The sequence below is a fragment of the Trichosurus vulpecula genome, chromosome 9 (assembly GCF_011100635.1).
Source record: "Trichosurus vulpecula isolate mTriVul1 chromosome 9, mTriVul1.pri, whole genome shotgun sequence".
NCBI lineage: Eukaryota > Metazoa > Chordata > Mammalia > Diprotodontia > Phalangeridae > Trichosurus > Trichosurus vulpecula.
The window spans coordinates 142,033,930-142,051,747 of record NC_050581.1 but is presented as its reverse complement, the minus strand read 5'-3'; positions in this window follow the sequence as shown (position 1 = coordinate 142,051,747).

The following is a 17,818-nucleotide window of genomic DNA, read 5'->3' as shown; positions in this document are numbered from 1 at the left end:
TCTTTAGGAAGGAGTCAGACTAGAAAACATTTAAGATCTTTTCCAGTTGCAAGTTTATTTTTTAAGGAACACTTTCTAACTAATCCTCTCACTGGAGACACTAACTCTCTTCCCCCTCCAAGTATTCTGAACCCCAGACTTAACTGCTACTATTCCATAGAGCACCCAGTGCACCAAAAGCAGTTATCAGTCAATGCAACTATTAGTCTGGCCAGTTTGGATTGCATGCTTTTTCTCCTCTTTTTGGTAGATGTGTAAAATGCAAATTACTTGAGGGCAAGATCTGCTTTGTTTTTGTCTTTGTCGGGTAGGCAAGAGGAGATTTGGAAGAGGGATGGGAGAATCAGTTAGTCAACAATTATTTACTAAGCACCTACTATGTGCCAGGCACATGCTAAGTTCTGGGAATACAAAAAAAAGGCCAAAAACAGTCTCTTTTTTTGAGGAGCTCACAGTCTAACGGGGAAGAGGGAGGTGGGTCAATACTGTCAAATGCTATAGAGAGGTTAAGAACTAGAGCTGAGAAAAGGCCATTAGATTTAACAATTAAGGTCACATTGGTGGGAACAGTTTCAACTGAGTGTTGAGGTAGGAAGTCAGATTAGAAGGGGTTTAGAAATGAGAGAGGAAAGAGATGAAGGTAAGGAATATATGACTTTTTCTAGGAGTTTAACTTTGAAAGGAAAGAAAAATATAGTATAGTTGCTTGAAAAGATTCAAGTGATTTTTTTTAAGGATGAGGGAATGTGGGCATGTTAGTAGACAGCTGGGAAAGAAAGAATCTACAGGGACAGATTGAAGATTAGAAGAAAGAGAAATAACCAAAGGGCAAATGCCAAGAGGAGATGAGAGAAGATCCATACAAGTAAATCTGGCTTTGATGAGAAGAGATACGTCTGGTCAGACACGGTAGCAAAGAAATGGAGAAGAGCATCTCTTTTCCTCCTTCTTCTGCCCCATGCACTGACAGTGATTTTGTTTGGTTTTCTTCAAGGCCGTTCAAGTCTGTCAAAGTTTGCTCAGTTTTGAATGGAAGAAGATTATTCTAGTGTGAGTCAATGGGAGCTGGGCAAGGTTCCACTGGGTCTCCTAAGATTGATTCATTGATAGTGTTACCATTTACCTTTTATTGAGCTTCCTTGGCCAAAATGAAAGGGAAAACAGAGGTGGCATTCCAAATAATTCAAGCCAAATCCCCAGCATTCTGTCCATCACGTGTATAATTATCCAAACCTTCCAATTTATGTTTCAAAATCAATTTTGCTATTGCCTGACATTCCATTCATTCATTCATTTCCAAATATCCCCCCCGCCCCAATTTTCCAGCATTGAACTCTCCCTTGTAAGTAAGAGAAACTGACACCATGACAACATCTAACGCTATCTGCCCCATTCTGTCCCAGAGTCCTCCATCTCTTTTCCTAGTGGTAGGAGATCCGTTTCAGGATCTATCCCCCAGGACAAGGTGACTCATTACAATCACTCAGAGTCCTTGAAAGCCTTCCTTCTTTTCTTTAGTTCTTTTTTTTTTTGGAGGGGGAGAGGCAGGGCAATTGGGGTTAAGTGACTTGCCCGAGGTCACACAGCTAGTCAATGTGTCAAGTGTCTGAGGTAGGATTTGAACTCAGGTCCTCCTGACTTCAGGGTGGGTGCTCTACTCACTACGCCACTTAGCTGCCCCTAAAAAAAAAAAAACTAAAGAGAAAGGCTTCCTTTTTTTAATTTACATTACTCTGTGCATGTTGTTCTCCCGATTCTGTGTTCTTTGATCTGTGCCACTTTATGACAAGTCTTCCCATTTCTTACCATACAGCAATATTCCATCATATCCACACAGCATAATTTGTTCAGATCGTAGATTTTGAATGTGGAAGGAGCCACCGAGATAATTTAATTCAACCCCCTTCTTTTACAGATGAGGAAATTGAGGCCCAGAATTATGCAGGTGCGAATGGAAGGAGGTGATTGTTCTGTTCAGAGTCAGGTCATTCATACCTGAGTCAAACAAGAAAAAAAAGATATTTAGAAGAGAAAGGAAACCAGTTTATTGCTGGTTTCAAAGCCAGAGCCTCCGGTCTTTTGGGAGCTGGGGTGATAGTGAGCTGTCCACGAGAGGGAGGATTTGCAATGTGTCTTGGTGCGTCTCTGATGCCTCCTTAGGAGACTGATGGGAGCCACAAGTCATCTGCTCAGCTAGGTCTTGGATTTAGACTCCCAGCCATAGGATCACAGGCTGAAAAGCCAGGAGCAAACTTAATGATCATCAGATTCCCTGTAACTTCCCCTAATTGGCAACTTGATCACAGATTTAGAGCTGGAAAAACCCTTAGAAATCATACAGGCCAAACCCCTCATTTTGCAGATGAGACAAACTGAGGTTGGAGAAGTAAAGGAATTTATCTAAAGTCAGACTTATCTAAAGTCAAACTTATCTAAGTAGCACAGTCCAAATTCAAACTCAGATCTCTGTGGGGCCAAGTCCAGTATTCTTTCCACACAGTGGAGTAGGCAGTCTGGGAAAGGAAAAGAAGTCAGCTCAGGTGAATGTGGCTCTGATAGGTCTCCGTGAACAGGCAGAGGACACAGTTAACAATCAGACACAATTGGGCAGAGAGGAGAAAGGCTTCATATCTTCCAACCAGGGACATCCTCGGTGTTTCCACGGTTCCTCCTGCACTAAAAATACTCCCTAAACTACCCTCCTGGGACATAACTGCTGTGGCCCCATGCCTATGCCTTCTGTCCATATCTGAGGCCTGAGGAGCCAAAATCATAGGGGCTAATTCCAAGGAGTTGGGGGTCGGGGGGAGGCCTTGTATACTTGTGGTTCCGGTGTCACCAGAAGTCTTCCTCCCCAATGAAAAATGGAGGAAAGGGTGGGGACAGGAACTGGACAGTGGTATTTATGGGCTGGCTCACTGGGGAGCCTTTGGAAAATTATTGCCTTTTTAGATAATTTAATATATGACGATCTTTCCTGCCAAGGAGATTGCAAAACAAGTCAGCTTCTTCCATCCTCTGGAGGGGAGTGCCTGTCCCCAGCCTTGAGCGCAGGACCCATCACTCTGCCCTCTGATTATTAAGGGGGCCCCAGGACTTTTCCTTTGCTCTTCTTCCTTGGGAATTAGGACATAGGATAAAGGGCTGGGTGGGGAGAGGGAAAGGGGCAGCCGTGTAAGAGGAGGCAGAAAATAAACCTGTCCCCAGCCTTGGGCCATGTGGAAAACTGAACTTGGCCTGGGGCCATTTCTGAAGTTCAGGAAAACCAATAACAAAAACTCATCTCAGGCCTTCCTCAAAGGCCTTGTCTAACCATCTCTTCTGTCCCTTGAATTCAGCAGCCCTGGATATCACACCCCATCCTCAGACATCCCGGCCTTTCTCCCCTCCTGGAAAACTGACTTCTGCCAGAGACCCTCCAGTCGATTCCTATCCTCCTCACCAAAGGATCAGCTCTTGGTCTACCTGGCCCCAAGTCCAAGGTCACCAGAGAAAACTGTGAAAAGCCCCCAAAAGCAGCCACCTGAAGCCATTGTGCCAAAGTCCAACATTCTTCCCAACTGAAATCACCAATCAGAGGCCTGCTCCAGACCAGACTCAAGAGTAAGTAGAATGTGTACATGACTTAATAGCAAGATTATGTGTTGTTGCTGTTGTCGTTGTGGTTGTTGGTCCTTCATTCTCAAAGAGGCCCATGATGTCAGGAAGCTGATTTAAAACAATCAGGAAAGGTGCTAGCGTATCAGATCCCCAATGTGAACCCCTTTCTCATGAGATTGTCACAGTGCCTTAAATTCTACCATTAAAGGGTCTCTTCTCTTGGGTAAGACATTATGTTTCCTGGAGGGCTTAATCAAAATGGAAAGACCACTAGGAGGGGCAATTTTGTTGTTATTTGGCCATTTTTCAGTTGTGTCTGACTTTTGTGATCCCATTTGGGGTTTTCTTGGCAAAGATACTGCCATTTCTTTCTCTGGCTCATTTTACAGATGAGGAACCTGAGGCAAACAGGGTTAAGTGACTTGCCCAGGGTCACACAGCTAGTGTCTGAGGTCAGATTTGAACTCATCTTCACTCCAGGCCCAGCACTCTAGGTACTATGGTGCCACCTAGCTGCCACAAAGGAAATCACAGAGACAGCTTTTAGCTCAAAATTGAGAACTTTGTAATGAGTACTGCTATCCCACAATGGAACAGGTTGTCTTATGAGGTAGTGAATTCCCAAGAGGGCTTCAAAAGGAGGATGAATGACCAAGCATCAGGAGTATTGTAAGGGAGATTCACACGTGCGGTAGGAGGTTGAGCCATCTAACCTCCAAGCTTCCTTCTAACTCAGAGCATTTATTCAGTGCTTCTTAGGTGTGAGATGAGGTCCTGAACCTGGGTGATGTCCATGTAAGTGGACAGAAAGATACAAAGTCAAGAGATGTTGTAGAGGTTTAGAATGAGCAGTTTTGGATAACAGACTGGATACGAGTAGAAAAAGGAGAAAAAGAATCCAAGATGTCTCTGGAGGTTGAAGCTGGGTGACTAGGACGGTTATGGTATCATCCAGTCTCATAAACTCTGCTACTCAATAAACTCCATTGGCTCCCCATTAACTCAAGATTTAAAAATAAGCGCTTCCGTTTGGCATTTAAAGTTCTACACAACGGGATCCGTTCCTACCTCCCCACTCTTCTTACACTTCACTCACTCTCCTTCATGTGCCAACATGATCCAGATCAGGGTCTGGGCCCCAGATCAGGGTCCAAGCCTGAGACCAGGGTCTAGGTCCGCTGGCTGTTCTATCCCTCTCCCGTCTTTGTGTTTCTGTGCTGATTGTCCCCCAGGTCTGGAATGTTCTCCCTCACCACATCTACCTCTTAGATTTTCTATTTCCTCCCAGACTCACCTCAAGCACCACCTTCTCCATGAAGCTTTGCCCGATTCCCTCCAGCTGAAAGTCCCTCCCTCCTTAACTTATATTCACTTTGTATATGCTACATATAGACTAGTGTAAAGGTTTGTGCCTGGGTTAATATAGCAAGCCAGTTTGAAATAAATGGGGGGAATATAAAAAAGGTGAAGATAATCTCTGTTTCTAAGGAGCCTGCACTGTATAAATCGGTGAGTGTATAGGTATATATGTGTATATATGTATATATGCATACATATATACACATATGTGTTTACACACATACCACATACATATACATATATTATATATTATATATATATGTGTATATATATATATATATGCACATACCCTGGAGAGAGAGAGAGAGAGAGAGAGAGAGAGAGTAAAAGAGAGGAAGACTCTAGAATCCTCGGGCTATAAGGTATTGCCCAATTCCAGAAATTTGCATTAGACACACTCATATTTCCTGATATTTTCTTCTCTTTCTCTCCCTTACAAGTTCCATCCCCCATGCTTGCTTTTCTTTTCATTCCATTCAGAGAAATAAGAGGTGGGGCTGGAGGTGGGGGTGGGGGAGATTGTCTTGCAAGCCAACCAGTTTCTTATTCCAAGACCAAGATGTTGTCATGGGAACAAAACACAAAGAAAGGAGAGACAGAGATTATTCCCTTTCTTTGAAGGATGATACCTATTGCTATGAGCCCCCTCCCCACCTGGCATGAGCTTTGCTTGGAGGGGCATGTACCCATGTGTTCTGGTGATGTGGGGTCCCCACTCAGACCATTGGCCCTCTTTCTGTAGGTGCTCCTGGCTTCCACCATGCCTTGGACCTGGGGCCTTGAAGAGGCCTCTTCCTATCACTTCCTGGGATGGGGAGCACCTGTGTTTGCAGTCACAGCCTGAGGGCTCCTGGCATCAGATAAACAAATATCTGAGCAAGAAAGGAGGAAAAAAAGTATTGCAAACTTTCCTGCTAATGAACGTGGGAATAGAGACTCAAGCCCAGGTCCAAGAAAACCTTGGTTCCAGGCTACTGGGTCTCTCACTTCAGTACCCAGATTTGCCAGGACTAAGCTAGCTGGATTCACAGCTTGTCAAAATCAAGCCCAGAAGCTCCAGGTCAATTTTCCCGGAAGAGCAGGCTTTCTTTTTTTAAAGGCTGCTGCCTGGGTTCAAGGTGACTTAGTGCCTGTGTTCTGGGTGAGAGCAGAGGACTACATTCCTAAGCCACTGGTGCCACCTTCAGGGTAGCCAGCCACGAAGCTCTGGGGTATAGAGGCAGCCCTGGCTTTCTTGCTCTTTTAGGACAATTTGGGATGTGGGTAGAGCATGGAGGGATGAGTAAGTAAGATGATGAATGGAGGGAGATCAGACAGAATTTGGAGGGGGTGTCACGCATTTGGTGGCTGGGGGAGTCTGACCTTCATTTTTGGATGGGATCCGTCATTTCATTGGCATAACTCAGGTTTTGTTTGCCACGGTTCCCTTTGGCATTCCGGTGAAGCCTGTGGGCCCCTGCTCAGAATGTTTTTAATTGCAGAAAATAAGTTATATTAGGATTGCAAGGGAAATCAATCATAATGAAATAGTTATCTAAAAATATTTTTTAATAAAACAAGTTCACATCCTCCAGGTGAAGAACTCTAGTATAGAGAACTACCAGTGAGGACTTTCCCTTTGCTGAAGCAGGTTAATACTTGCTCCACTGTTTGGAGTGATTGAAGGTTGCCTAGGGCCCTAAGAGATCAAGCGATTTGTCTAGAGCCACACAATCGATATGAATGCCAGAAGTCAAAATTGAACCCAGGTCTTCCTGATAGAGGCCAGATCTCTCTCCCAAACATGAGGAAGTCTTTCATGCTATCTTACCTTTAAATGGTACAATATGAAAGGATCCCCACTCCCCAGAATCCTGAAATCTATACACACACATGCACTCACACATGCACTCACACATACACACACACACACACACACACACATACACACACACACATACAGCCTAAAGTTACCCCATTACTCATTTGGGGGTAAAGGCACTACAGACCCTAATAGAACACATTAACACCAGAAGATAATAATGATAACCTCAGATACATGCAAAGGTTTTACAATTTACAGAGGACTTTTTACCTCTATATTTGCTATAAACTAGCAATGCTGTGGAATAGGCAAAGGTGATAGGGGAAGCTCAAAAGGACCCTGGGTCGGAGTTCTGAACCTGTTATAAACTTACTGACTGACCACACTCAAGTTACTTCCCTCAGTGGGCCACAGCCTCTTCATCTGTAAAACAGAGTTCTCTAGGGCCCCTTTAGAGTCACATAAAAGGCAGTGGTATAGGAGGGAAGAGAGAAGGGGATAAGGATTTATAAAGTACCTACTATGTGCCAGGTATTGTGCCAAGCACTTCACAAATATTATCTCCTTTGATCCTGACAATGAACCTGTGAGGTAGATGCTGTTATTATCCCTATTTTACAAATGAGGAAACTGAGGCACACAGCTATTAAAGTGATTTGTCCAAGGTCATGACATAGCTAGCAAGCATCTGAGGTTGGATTTGAACTTAGGTCTTCTGAGCTGTGTGATCCTGAGCTACGTAGCTGCTTAGGTATAGGGTAGAGAGTGCTATACCTGGAATCAGGAATAATTGGGTTTAAATCCTACCTTTGATTTTTACTGATTAAGTGACTATGTGCACTCCAAGCCTCAATTTCTTTATCTGTAAAATGGAGACAATACCTATACTACCTACCTCCCAGAGTTGTTGAGACAACATATGTAATGTACTTGGTAAACTTTAAAGTACCAAGTAAATGTTAGTAATTGTTAGTCTAGCACTGGCATCCAGAATCAATGAATGGAAGGCATTTATTAAGCTCTGGATAACAATGCAAAGGTAAAGAAAATCCCTGCCCTCCAGGTGCTTACATTTTAATGAAGGAGACAACACTTTAGGGCCAGGGAGAGCCATATGTCTTTAGGGATGATGAGTGGGACCATAGGAGAAGGGAAAGAAATAAACATTTATTAAGCACCTACTATGTGTTAAAGGTCACAAATATTATCTCATTTGACAGTGGAATAGACACCTTCCAGGAACCATGATAGAGCTGATTGTATCGTGGTTTCAAAACTTGAGGGGGAAGAAGGGTACCTACGGCAGCAAGGGTGCTGTTAAGGCTCTCGAAGAGATGGTTGGGGGGGGGGGCGGTGGGCAGAGCCAAGATGGCGGCTGGAAAGCAGGGACTTGCCTAAAGCTCTTCCCCAGGACCCTCCAAACACCTATAAAAATGGCTCTGAACAAATTCTAGAACTGCAGAACCCACAAAATAGCAGAGGGAAGCAGGGCTCCCACCCAGGACAGCCTGGATGGTCACTGGATAAGGTCTATCATACCATGCTGGGAGCGGAGTGGAGCAGAGCTCAGCATGGGCTGCGCCCAGACCAATCAGACTGGAAGCTGGGCGGAACAGGCCGTAGTACCCTGAGTCAGTGAGCTGTGGCAGTTACCAGACTTCTCAACCCACAAACACCAAAGACAACAGAGAAGATTAGTGGGAAAAACTGCAGGGACAGAGTGAAAGAAGTTCACCAGTTGGCCACTGCCTGGGGGGTGGGAGGCCAGCAGAGGTGGTGCATCAATGAGGCTGCTTACAGAGCTACAGCTGCAGTTGCTTCCAGCCCCAGGCCTACCTGGTGGGAGGAATTAAGTGGCAGATCAGAGCAGGAGTGCAGAGCCTGCTTAGATCTGAGTCGAGGTCTGGGTTGGTGGTTCTGAGGGAGGAGGAGTACTGGTGTGGCAGAGCTTGCTGTGTAGAAATAGCTCTGAAAACAACAGTGCAGCTCTTCAATCTTGGGACAAAGTACCCACTACTCTACAAACAGTCATACCCTGACAAAAAACTCAAGGGTCAAGTGGTTGGCTGGGAACATGGCCAGGCAGCAAAAATGGACTCAGATTCAGACTCAGACTTTGGAATCTTTCTTTGGTGACAAAGAAGACCAAAACATACAGCCAGAACAAGTCAACAAAGTCAAAGAGCCTACATCAAAAGTCTTCAAGAAAAACATGAACTGGTCTCAGGCAATGGAAGAGCTCAAAAAGGATTTGGAAAAGCAAGTTAGAGAAGTAGAGGAAAAATTGGGAAGAGAAATGAGAGTGATGTGAGAAAACCATAAAAAGCAAGTCAATGACTGGCTAAAGGAGACCCAGAAAAATACTGAAGAAAACAACAACTTAAAAAACAGACTAACTCAAATGGCAAAAGAGCTCCAAAAAGCCAATGAGGAGAAGAATGCCTTGAAAGGCAGAATTAGCCAAATGGAAAAGGAGGTCCAAAAGACCACTGAAGAAAATACTACTTTAAAAATTAGATTGGAGCAAGTGGAAGCTAGTGACTTGATGAGAAATCAAGATATTATAAAACAGAACCAAAGGAATGAAAAAGTGGAAGACAATGTAAAATATCTCATTGGAAAAACCACTGACCTGGAAAATAGATCCAGGAGAGATAATTTTAAAAATTATTGGACTACTTGAAAACCATGATCAAAAAAAGAGCCTAGATACCATCTTTCAAGAAATTATCAAGGAGAACTGCCCTGATATTCTAGAGCCAGAGGGTAAAATAGAAATTGAAAGAATCCACTGATTGCCTCCTGAAAAAGATCCCAAAAAGAAAACTCCTAGGAATATTGTCACCAAATTCCAGAGCTCCCAGATCAAGAAGAAAATACTGCAAGCAGCCAGAAAGAAACAATTTGAGTATTGTGGAAGCACAATCAGAATAACCCAAGATCTAGCTGCTTCTACATTAAGGGATCAAAGGGCTTGGAATATGATATTCTGGAGGTTAATGGAGCTTAGATTAAAAGCAAGAATCACCTACCCAGCAAAACTGAGTATAATGCTCCAAGGCAAAATATGGACTTTCAATAAAATGGAGAACTTTCAAGCTTTCTCAGTGAAAAGACCAGAGCTGAATAGAAAATTTGACTTTCAAACACAAGAATCAAGAGAAGAATAAAAAGGTCAGAAGATTTGCTACTTGCCATCTACAATGGTAAAACTGTTACTATAACAACAGCATTTGTGTCAGGAGCTGAGAGACACATTGAAGACAAGCTGGACTTCCAGAAGCTTTAGGACTTTACAAAAAGCTAGGCCATTCCAAAGAGGAGCTTCACAAGTATCTCACCGCAGGGAAAAAGGACTTCTCCCTTCTACCTATGAATTACACCTTTGCCATATAGGCTCACTTAGCTCAGGTCTACTCTCTGGAACATGTGGGAAAGCATGCTTCCAGTTTGGGGCCACATTTGTACCAAATAATCTTATAATACTGTCTTAGTAAATATCTGTTTATAAAAGCTAATTAAGTATGGCTAGCTAATTGATATTGGCTGATCACCAATTGGGAAGAGGACACAGACAAAGGGTCTCATGAGCAAAAATATTAGATAATCAGCACCTCTCAGAGTCACTCATAGAACCGCAAGGAAAGAAGTAGTAACCATCCTGGTGGGGACTCAATCTACCAACGTGAGTAGGAATTGAAAAAGTGGGCCCAACTCTTTATTTCAAAGACACAGATATCGACACGTAGACACACACACAATTTAACAAGGTAGTAGGAAAACTGCTCTATTTCTCTGTGTTTCTTTATTCACTGTTTTGTTTTCTTCTGGCCATTAAAATGTTTTATTGATACTAAAAAAAAAGAAAAGATGGTTGGGGAGTAGGGGTTCAAATGGAGGATGGATGGAGTCTGTCTGAAATATCCCAGCATCCCCAATCAGAGGGACAGCAGGAGCAGCATGCCAGGGAAAAGGGAGGTATAAATTAATAGTCATAATAATGGGTGTGCCCCCTGGCAAAAATACTGCTGCCCACCTGTACCAGGCTGTGTCCTAAACAATCACCTGGGACTGCTCCTTTTGTTAATGAATGCTGAGTTGGTTCATCTTATCCCCAAGCCAACACTACAACAACTGGTTAGCTTATTCCTAATTGGAACCAGGTCTGTTCTCTTCTCCCCCCATACTTGGCCTCGGATCTTGGCCATCCCACTCTTCTCCAACACTGGAGTCGCTACCCAGCTGAGCGTCCTTTCTTCTCGTCAGGAGGAAGGATCAGCCTCATGCCACTCCCAAGGTTAGCTCATAGCCAATGAGCCTTTCCAGGTCTTGGATGCCACCTGATGCCCAAAGAGCCAAAGAATACAAATATCCCTCTAGGGCTGATTGATCAGCAGGGCCAGATGGGACCCTGAACATCTGAGGACTGACCAGGGGATCCCACTCCCTCACCTCCGATCAGTAGAATGGTAGCAACAAGGTAGCTGAGGGGAAGAGTGGAGGCCACAGGAGAAAATCCTGTGGAAGCCCCAAGGAAACCAACCTACATCTCATGCATGAGCAGAATCTTTGTGGGAAGCAGGAATTTATATGGAATTTGGGAAGAAAAGAGGTCTTCAGCAGTGTGGTATGATGAGAAGAAGACTAGATGGTCTGAATTTCACAGACTTTAACTTATTAAAGGCCTACCATGCCCAAAGGTCTAGAGATGCTAGAGAACGCAAAGATGAAAAAGATATTACCTTTGCCTTCAGTGAGCTTTCTGTCTAGTCAAGGAGAGAAACCAGACTGCAAATAGCCATACAAAGAAATAGGATATGGTTAGCTGCATAGAAAAGAAATTAATTCAAACTATTTATTGGAAGGTCAAGCTTAAATACTTTGTCCACATAATGAGAAGACAGGACTCATTGGAAATGACCCTAATGTTGGGAATGATTGAAGGCAAAAGAAAAAGGGGAGAGCAGAGAATAAGATGGATAGCGTCATGAAAACAATGAACATGAGCTTGGGCAGACTTTGGGAGTTAGTGGAAGGTAGAGGGACCTGGCAGTGGAGAGAGTGCTGGGCCTGGAGTCAGGAAGACTCATCTTCCTGAGTTTGAATGTGGCCTCAGACACGTACTAGCTGTGTGACCCTAGGCAAGTCACTTAACTCTGTTTGCCTCAAGTTTCCTCATCTGTAAAATTAGCTGGAGAAGGAAATGGCAAACCACTCCAGTATCTCTGTTAAGAAAGCCCCAAATGGGGTCACTAGGAGTTGGGTGTGACTGAACTACAACAATAACATAGAAGAAGGACAAATAGAAAACTATCAGAGAATTGAGGAGAGAAAATTCATTCCAGGTAGGAGTAAATAGTGATCAATTTGGGGTCAGAGGATGTGGCTTTACCTCATAGCCCGTGTGATTTTGAGCAAAGATGACACAAAAGTCACTGGATTTCTTTGGGACCCATTGAGAAAATGAAGGGCCAGTCTAGATGGCCTCGAGTCCATTCCTTCTCTAATTTTCTGATTCTGCGAATTATGCTCCTTTAATCAAGGAAAATTTCATGAAGAATCTGGCACCTGAGTTAGGCCTTTAAGATAGGTGGGATTTCTGTAGAAGCTGAATTAAAATCACCAAATTTTGGGATCCAATCCCTCACCACAACATCCCCAGTCAGTGCTCTCTTTGAAGACCTCTATTGATGGGGAGCTCACTACCTGTTAAAGCAGCCCATTTCACTTTTGGAAAGCACCAATTAGCAGGTTTTTCCACCTACAGCTCTCTTCCCCAGGCCCCACCACCAGCTGCCGAATTATATGACAGCTGAGCAAATGAACTAATAAGTTATTTTTCTCTGAGTCTCAGTTTCTTCCTCTATAAAATAAAGAAACTGAAAATCAGAGAGATTAAGAACTTGCACAGTGGGAACTCTGACCATCAAACCCACCTTGAACTTAACAGGTGAGTCCTAGAGAATGTCTCTGGCCCAGATCCATTCAATGACTTGCCCAGTGTAAAACAGTTAGAAGTGTCAGGGGCAGAATTAGAACCCAAGTCTTCTGGGGGCCAATTCCAGCACTTCCACTGTGCTGAGGAAAGTGCTTTAAAAACTTAAAGCCATGCATATCTGTGATTACCATTATTCGTCAGAAGAATCGGATGCCTTATTACCAATCTGCTCTCAGCATTTTCCATTGTGCCAGGCTTATTTTGTCCAAACACAGGACTCCCACAAACTTCATCTATTATCAGGTAATCTACCTGAGGGCTGGGTACATTCCCACAACCTAGCATGGTAGCTAGTACATCCCAGGTGCTTAATTAATATTTTTACTTCCTTCCTTCCTCTCTACCTCTTTTCCTTTCTTCCTGCCTACCTTCTCTCCTGTCTTCCCTGTCCTTCCTTCTCTTCCCTTCCTTCTTTCTTGTTTTATTCCCTCCCTCCTTCCTCTCCTCCCTTCCTCCCTTTCTTCCTCCTTTCCTTCCTTCCTTCTTTTTCTCTTCCTCTCTCCCTCCCCCTCCTTTCTTTCCTTCCTTCCCTCCCCTCCTCCTCCCTTCCTCTCTTCCCTCCCTCCCTCCTTCTCTTCCTTCCTTTCTTCTTTCCTTCCTTCCATCTTCCTCTCTCTCTCCCTTCCTTCCTTCTCCTCCTTTCCTTTCCTCTTGTCTTTCTCCTTCCCTCCCTCCCCTCTTCCCTCTCTCCTTTTCCTTCCTCCCTCCCTGCCTTCCTCTCTCCCCCCCTCCCTTTTCCCCTTCCCTCCTTCCTTCTTCTCTTTCTCCCTCTCTCTTTCCTCTCCTCCCTTCCTCCCTTTCTTCCTCCTTTCCTTCTGTTTTCTCTTCCTCTCTCCTCCCCCTCCTTCCCTCTCTTCCTTGCTTCCTTCCTTCTTCCTCCCTCCCTTCCTTCCTTCTCCTCCCTTCCTTTCTTGTCTTTTTCCTTCCCTCCCTCTTCTCTTCCCTGTCTCCCTTCTGTCATTCTTTCCATCTTTTGTTCCTGTCTTCCTCCTTCCTCCGTTCCTTCCCTCCTTCCTTTCTTTAATTGATTTGTGGGTCCTCTATTTCCCAGAGGCCCCCCCAAGAAAGTCTCCACCACAGGCCTGGCCTCCCTCCTCTCATTTTGTGTTGTTCTCCCAGCCTTGCCTTCTCTATTCATCGTACCTCATAGGGTGGAGAGGCCCCAGGGAGCAGCACCAAAGGAATCCCTCACAGCATTCTCTTCCTCCATCCCTGGCCAGGGATGGGCTCCACTTCCCATCGTGAGACCTTACGGAAAACAGTCTGGCATCCAATCAAGCCAGGACAGCTTCCCTGATAACACACTGGGGAAGCGAACCATTTATCAAGCCTAGAGCAGAGAGAGCACTTCATATCAATCCCCGGAAGGGCTCTGAGCCGGGGGCCAAGCTGCTGAAAGGGAAGGGCAGCCCCCACTTTCACTGGTTCCAGGTTGACAGATTGAGAGGGCAGTCTCATCATATCACACTTGTTGCTAGAAAGGAAATGGCCAAGATAATGGGTTTGAAAAATCTCCCAGCTTGGGTGGGTGGTGGAAGGGAAGCCTGAATTAGCCTTTCAGATGTGGGACCACCACAAAAGCCAAGGGGCAGTCAGAGGGATAAGGGAGAGGTCTGTGTTAGACATCAGCACATTGGGATCCTCTCCATGGGTGATCCAAGAAGTAAGGGCTGTCCTAGAAAAGTGAGGGTCAAACTCAGATAGAAATAGGGCCACTAAATCTTATACAAGCATCCGTGTGGGCTACATATTGACTTAGAAAACCATATATTAACATTATTGGTGTTTTATCATATTTTTATTTATTTTATTAAATATTTCCCAATTACATTTTAATCTGATTTGAGCCTAACTCAAGAGTGATGTGGGCCATATGAGGCCCAGGGGCCAAGTGTTTGGCAGCTCTGCCCTAAAGCAGGAGGGGCCTGGGAGAGCAATGCTGAGATGGGAGGAGGGGGCAAAAATACAACCTAACTGCCTTAGCTATTTATCTGTTGGAGGCTTTCTTGACCTGGGTTCAAATCCCAAATGATAAATGCTCCATGTGTCCCCTAATGCAAATCACATCACCGACCTGGGCCTATAAAATAAGGAAGCTAGACTCTGAGCCCTCTGAGTTCCCTCCCAACTCTAAATCCATGATTCTATGAATCCCTTCATTTTTACGGTGGGAGGAAACTGAGGCAAGGGTTTTGCTTGACTTTGCACAGGGAGTTAAGCAGCAAATTGGGAATTTAAACCCAGGTTCTTAGACTCCAAAGCTCTATCTCTTTCCTTAACACTTACCTCGTCCTGATTAGATTACAGTTATTTATATCTTACTAGACAATTAGCTGCATTAGAGACAGAATTAGGCTGTCTTATTCTTTTTTGTGTGTCCTCCTTTGGGTTGTCTAATAAAAGGCTTTAGACGTGGCAGCTGCTCAATAAAGGTCCACCTGTGTAGAGTGACTCACATACAGTAAGAGTGCCATGACTTTGGCCTTAGAACTCGATTATGTCAGCACTATTGTGGACCTAGCATTCGAAAATAGTGACTCGTATCATCTACAGCCCTTTAAGGTGTACAAGGCATTTGCCTCACAACTCTTTGATACAAATAAGGCAGTTGCTAGTTTTACAGATGAGGAAACTGAGGCTGATAGAGGATAAGTGACTTTTTCGTGGTCACACTAGTTTGATAGCTTAGCAGTACAGGTGAGAGATAGAATGTTGGATCTGAAATTAGGATGAAATAAGTGCAAATCTGGCCTTAGACACTAGCTGTGAGACCCTAGGAAAGTCACTTAACTCCTGACTCATTTTCCTCATCTATAAAATAGGGTTGACAGTAGCACCTACCACTATACAAATATAAACACAAAACACCTTTTATCCAAACAAAATTAGATCTAAGTAATTAAAGGAATATTTATTGTGCATGGGTAGGTCAAACTAATATAATTTTAAGACAATTTTATCTAACTAATCTATCTACATAATGCCATCCCAATTAAATTGCTAAAAATTATCTTACTGAGTCAGAAAGAAATAATAACAGGGTTCATCTGGAAGAGCGGAGGGTCAGGAATTTCAAGGAAACCAGGGGAAAAGATGTGAAGGAACTAAATTCAGTAGTATCAGACCTGAAACCATATTATAAGGTAAGAGCAGTGTTGGAGTGTAAAATAGATAACTGATTATGTTAAATTAAAATTTTCTTGTATAAATAAAGCCTATGTAGCCAAGAATAGAGGAAATGCAAAAAATCGGAGGAAAAAGCTTTCGCAGACAATCTCCCAGATGGAATGTGATTGGGTCAGAATATTGAAAATGATGAGCTGGTAGATTTAGAAAAATATGGAAAGACTTGGACATACGAGGGAAGATGCTACGCACCTTCAGAGAAACCAATGACAAGCAAAAAAAAGCATAATACGGTCTTACATATATGCATTTGAGTGAATGTGTATATTTGTGGATGTGTGTGTGTGTGTGTGTGTGTGTAGCCTTCTTGAGAGGAGTGGAGGAGAAAGGGGGGAAAAGTAAAGTAAAAACTACACAGCAGAGATCAAAAGAAAACCTGTGTGGAAGCAAAGAAAAGATGTGTGGTATTTATTATACGGGTTTTCTTGAAATGGAAATTTATTGCTTTGTGTTGGATCTTCTCTTACGTTCCTCTGTGTACATGGCTTTTTTTTCTTTTCTTATTTTGTATTGAAGTTTAAAATACATTTTAAAACTTTAAAAAACAATAATAGCACGTTCCTCACAAGATTATCTCAAATGAGATCATTTGTATAAGCATTTTGCAAGTCTCAAAGCACTATAGAAATGCTAGCTATTGTTACTGTGATTATTATGACTAAGTATCAAAGTTGGCATTCCACCCCAGGACCATTGTGCCACATTGAATCTTTGCCTTAACTGATGCCAGCATCCAAATGAGAGAGACATGCCTGTCCCAGGAGGCTGATGGCTATAGACAGATGTGTTCCACCTGCAGCTCCCCCAAGGTGCTGTTTCTCTTTCAATTCTATTCCCAGGAAGACCTGCCCGGTGAAGTCCTGACTTTGCCTTTCCAAAGCCCTTGGGTATCAGCATACTTGGCACAGTCTTCTCTGAACTACTCTTGCCCTTGGTGGCTACCCCACGCAGCTTAGTGCTTCAGACCAACCTGTCTCAATTGCTAATTGTTTCCCGGTGAATCGGTCTAGTCTCTAGAACCAGACTGTCCTCTCCCGCTTTGCTGCTTTTCCAAGGCATAGCCTAGCACAGGGGTGGCCACGCCACCTGGGGGGGTGAGCGAACACTGAATCCATTGAGCAGCAACACCTCCCAGCATTAGGGACTCTCACTTTACAGGACAGCTGTGGCCTTGAAAAGTTTTGTTTGTAACAACACATGTTGTTGAACTAAATCCTAATTTAAATGCACCGGGGGAAGATGGATATTCAGAGAAGCTATGTGGAGTTTTAGAAGACAGAAAAAAGAGAAGACATATTGAATAATGCTAATATCCAACAGGTATAAGAATGGAGTTGTGTTGTGCGACTTTTAAGGTATCCTGGGTGAAAGGAGGAGATTTTCTGTAAGAGTCCAACCATAGAATCTGCAATATTCAGCTCTGGCTAGGTCCTTCCTTGGAAGTGAACTAACCCAATCCCTTCATTGTACAGAGGGACCAGATAAATGTCTCACTGGGAGGGAGAGACAAAGGTGGGATTGGAACCCAGGTCCTCTGACTCCAAATGCAAGGGTCCAAGATGAGCCAGGTTGTGAATATCAGAGCTAGAATTCAAATTCAGATTGGATGGTTTTAAATTCAGTACTCTTTCTACTTTACTACATAACATGTTGGTTATATGGAGGTGTGGTGGAGATGGACCAGCTAGGTATTACTGATTATTACTGATTGGCTGAGGACTGATCAATGGGCTGAGTCAGACGAGCCAAGGTAGTGAAATGAGCAGAACCAAGAGAACATTGTATACAGTAACAGCACTATTGTTTTAAGAATAACTTGGAGCAAATAAGGAATTTTGACTATTACAAATAGCCTAATTAACTACAAAGAA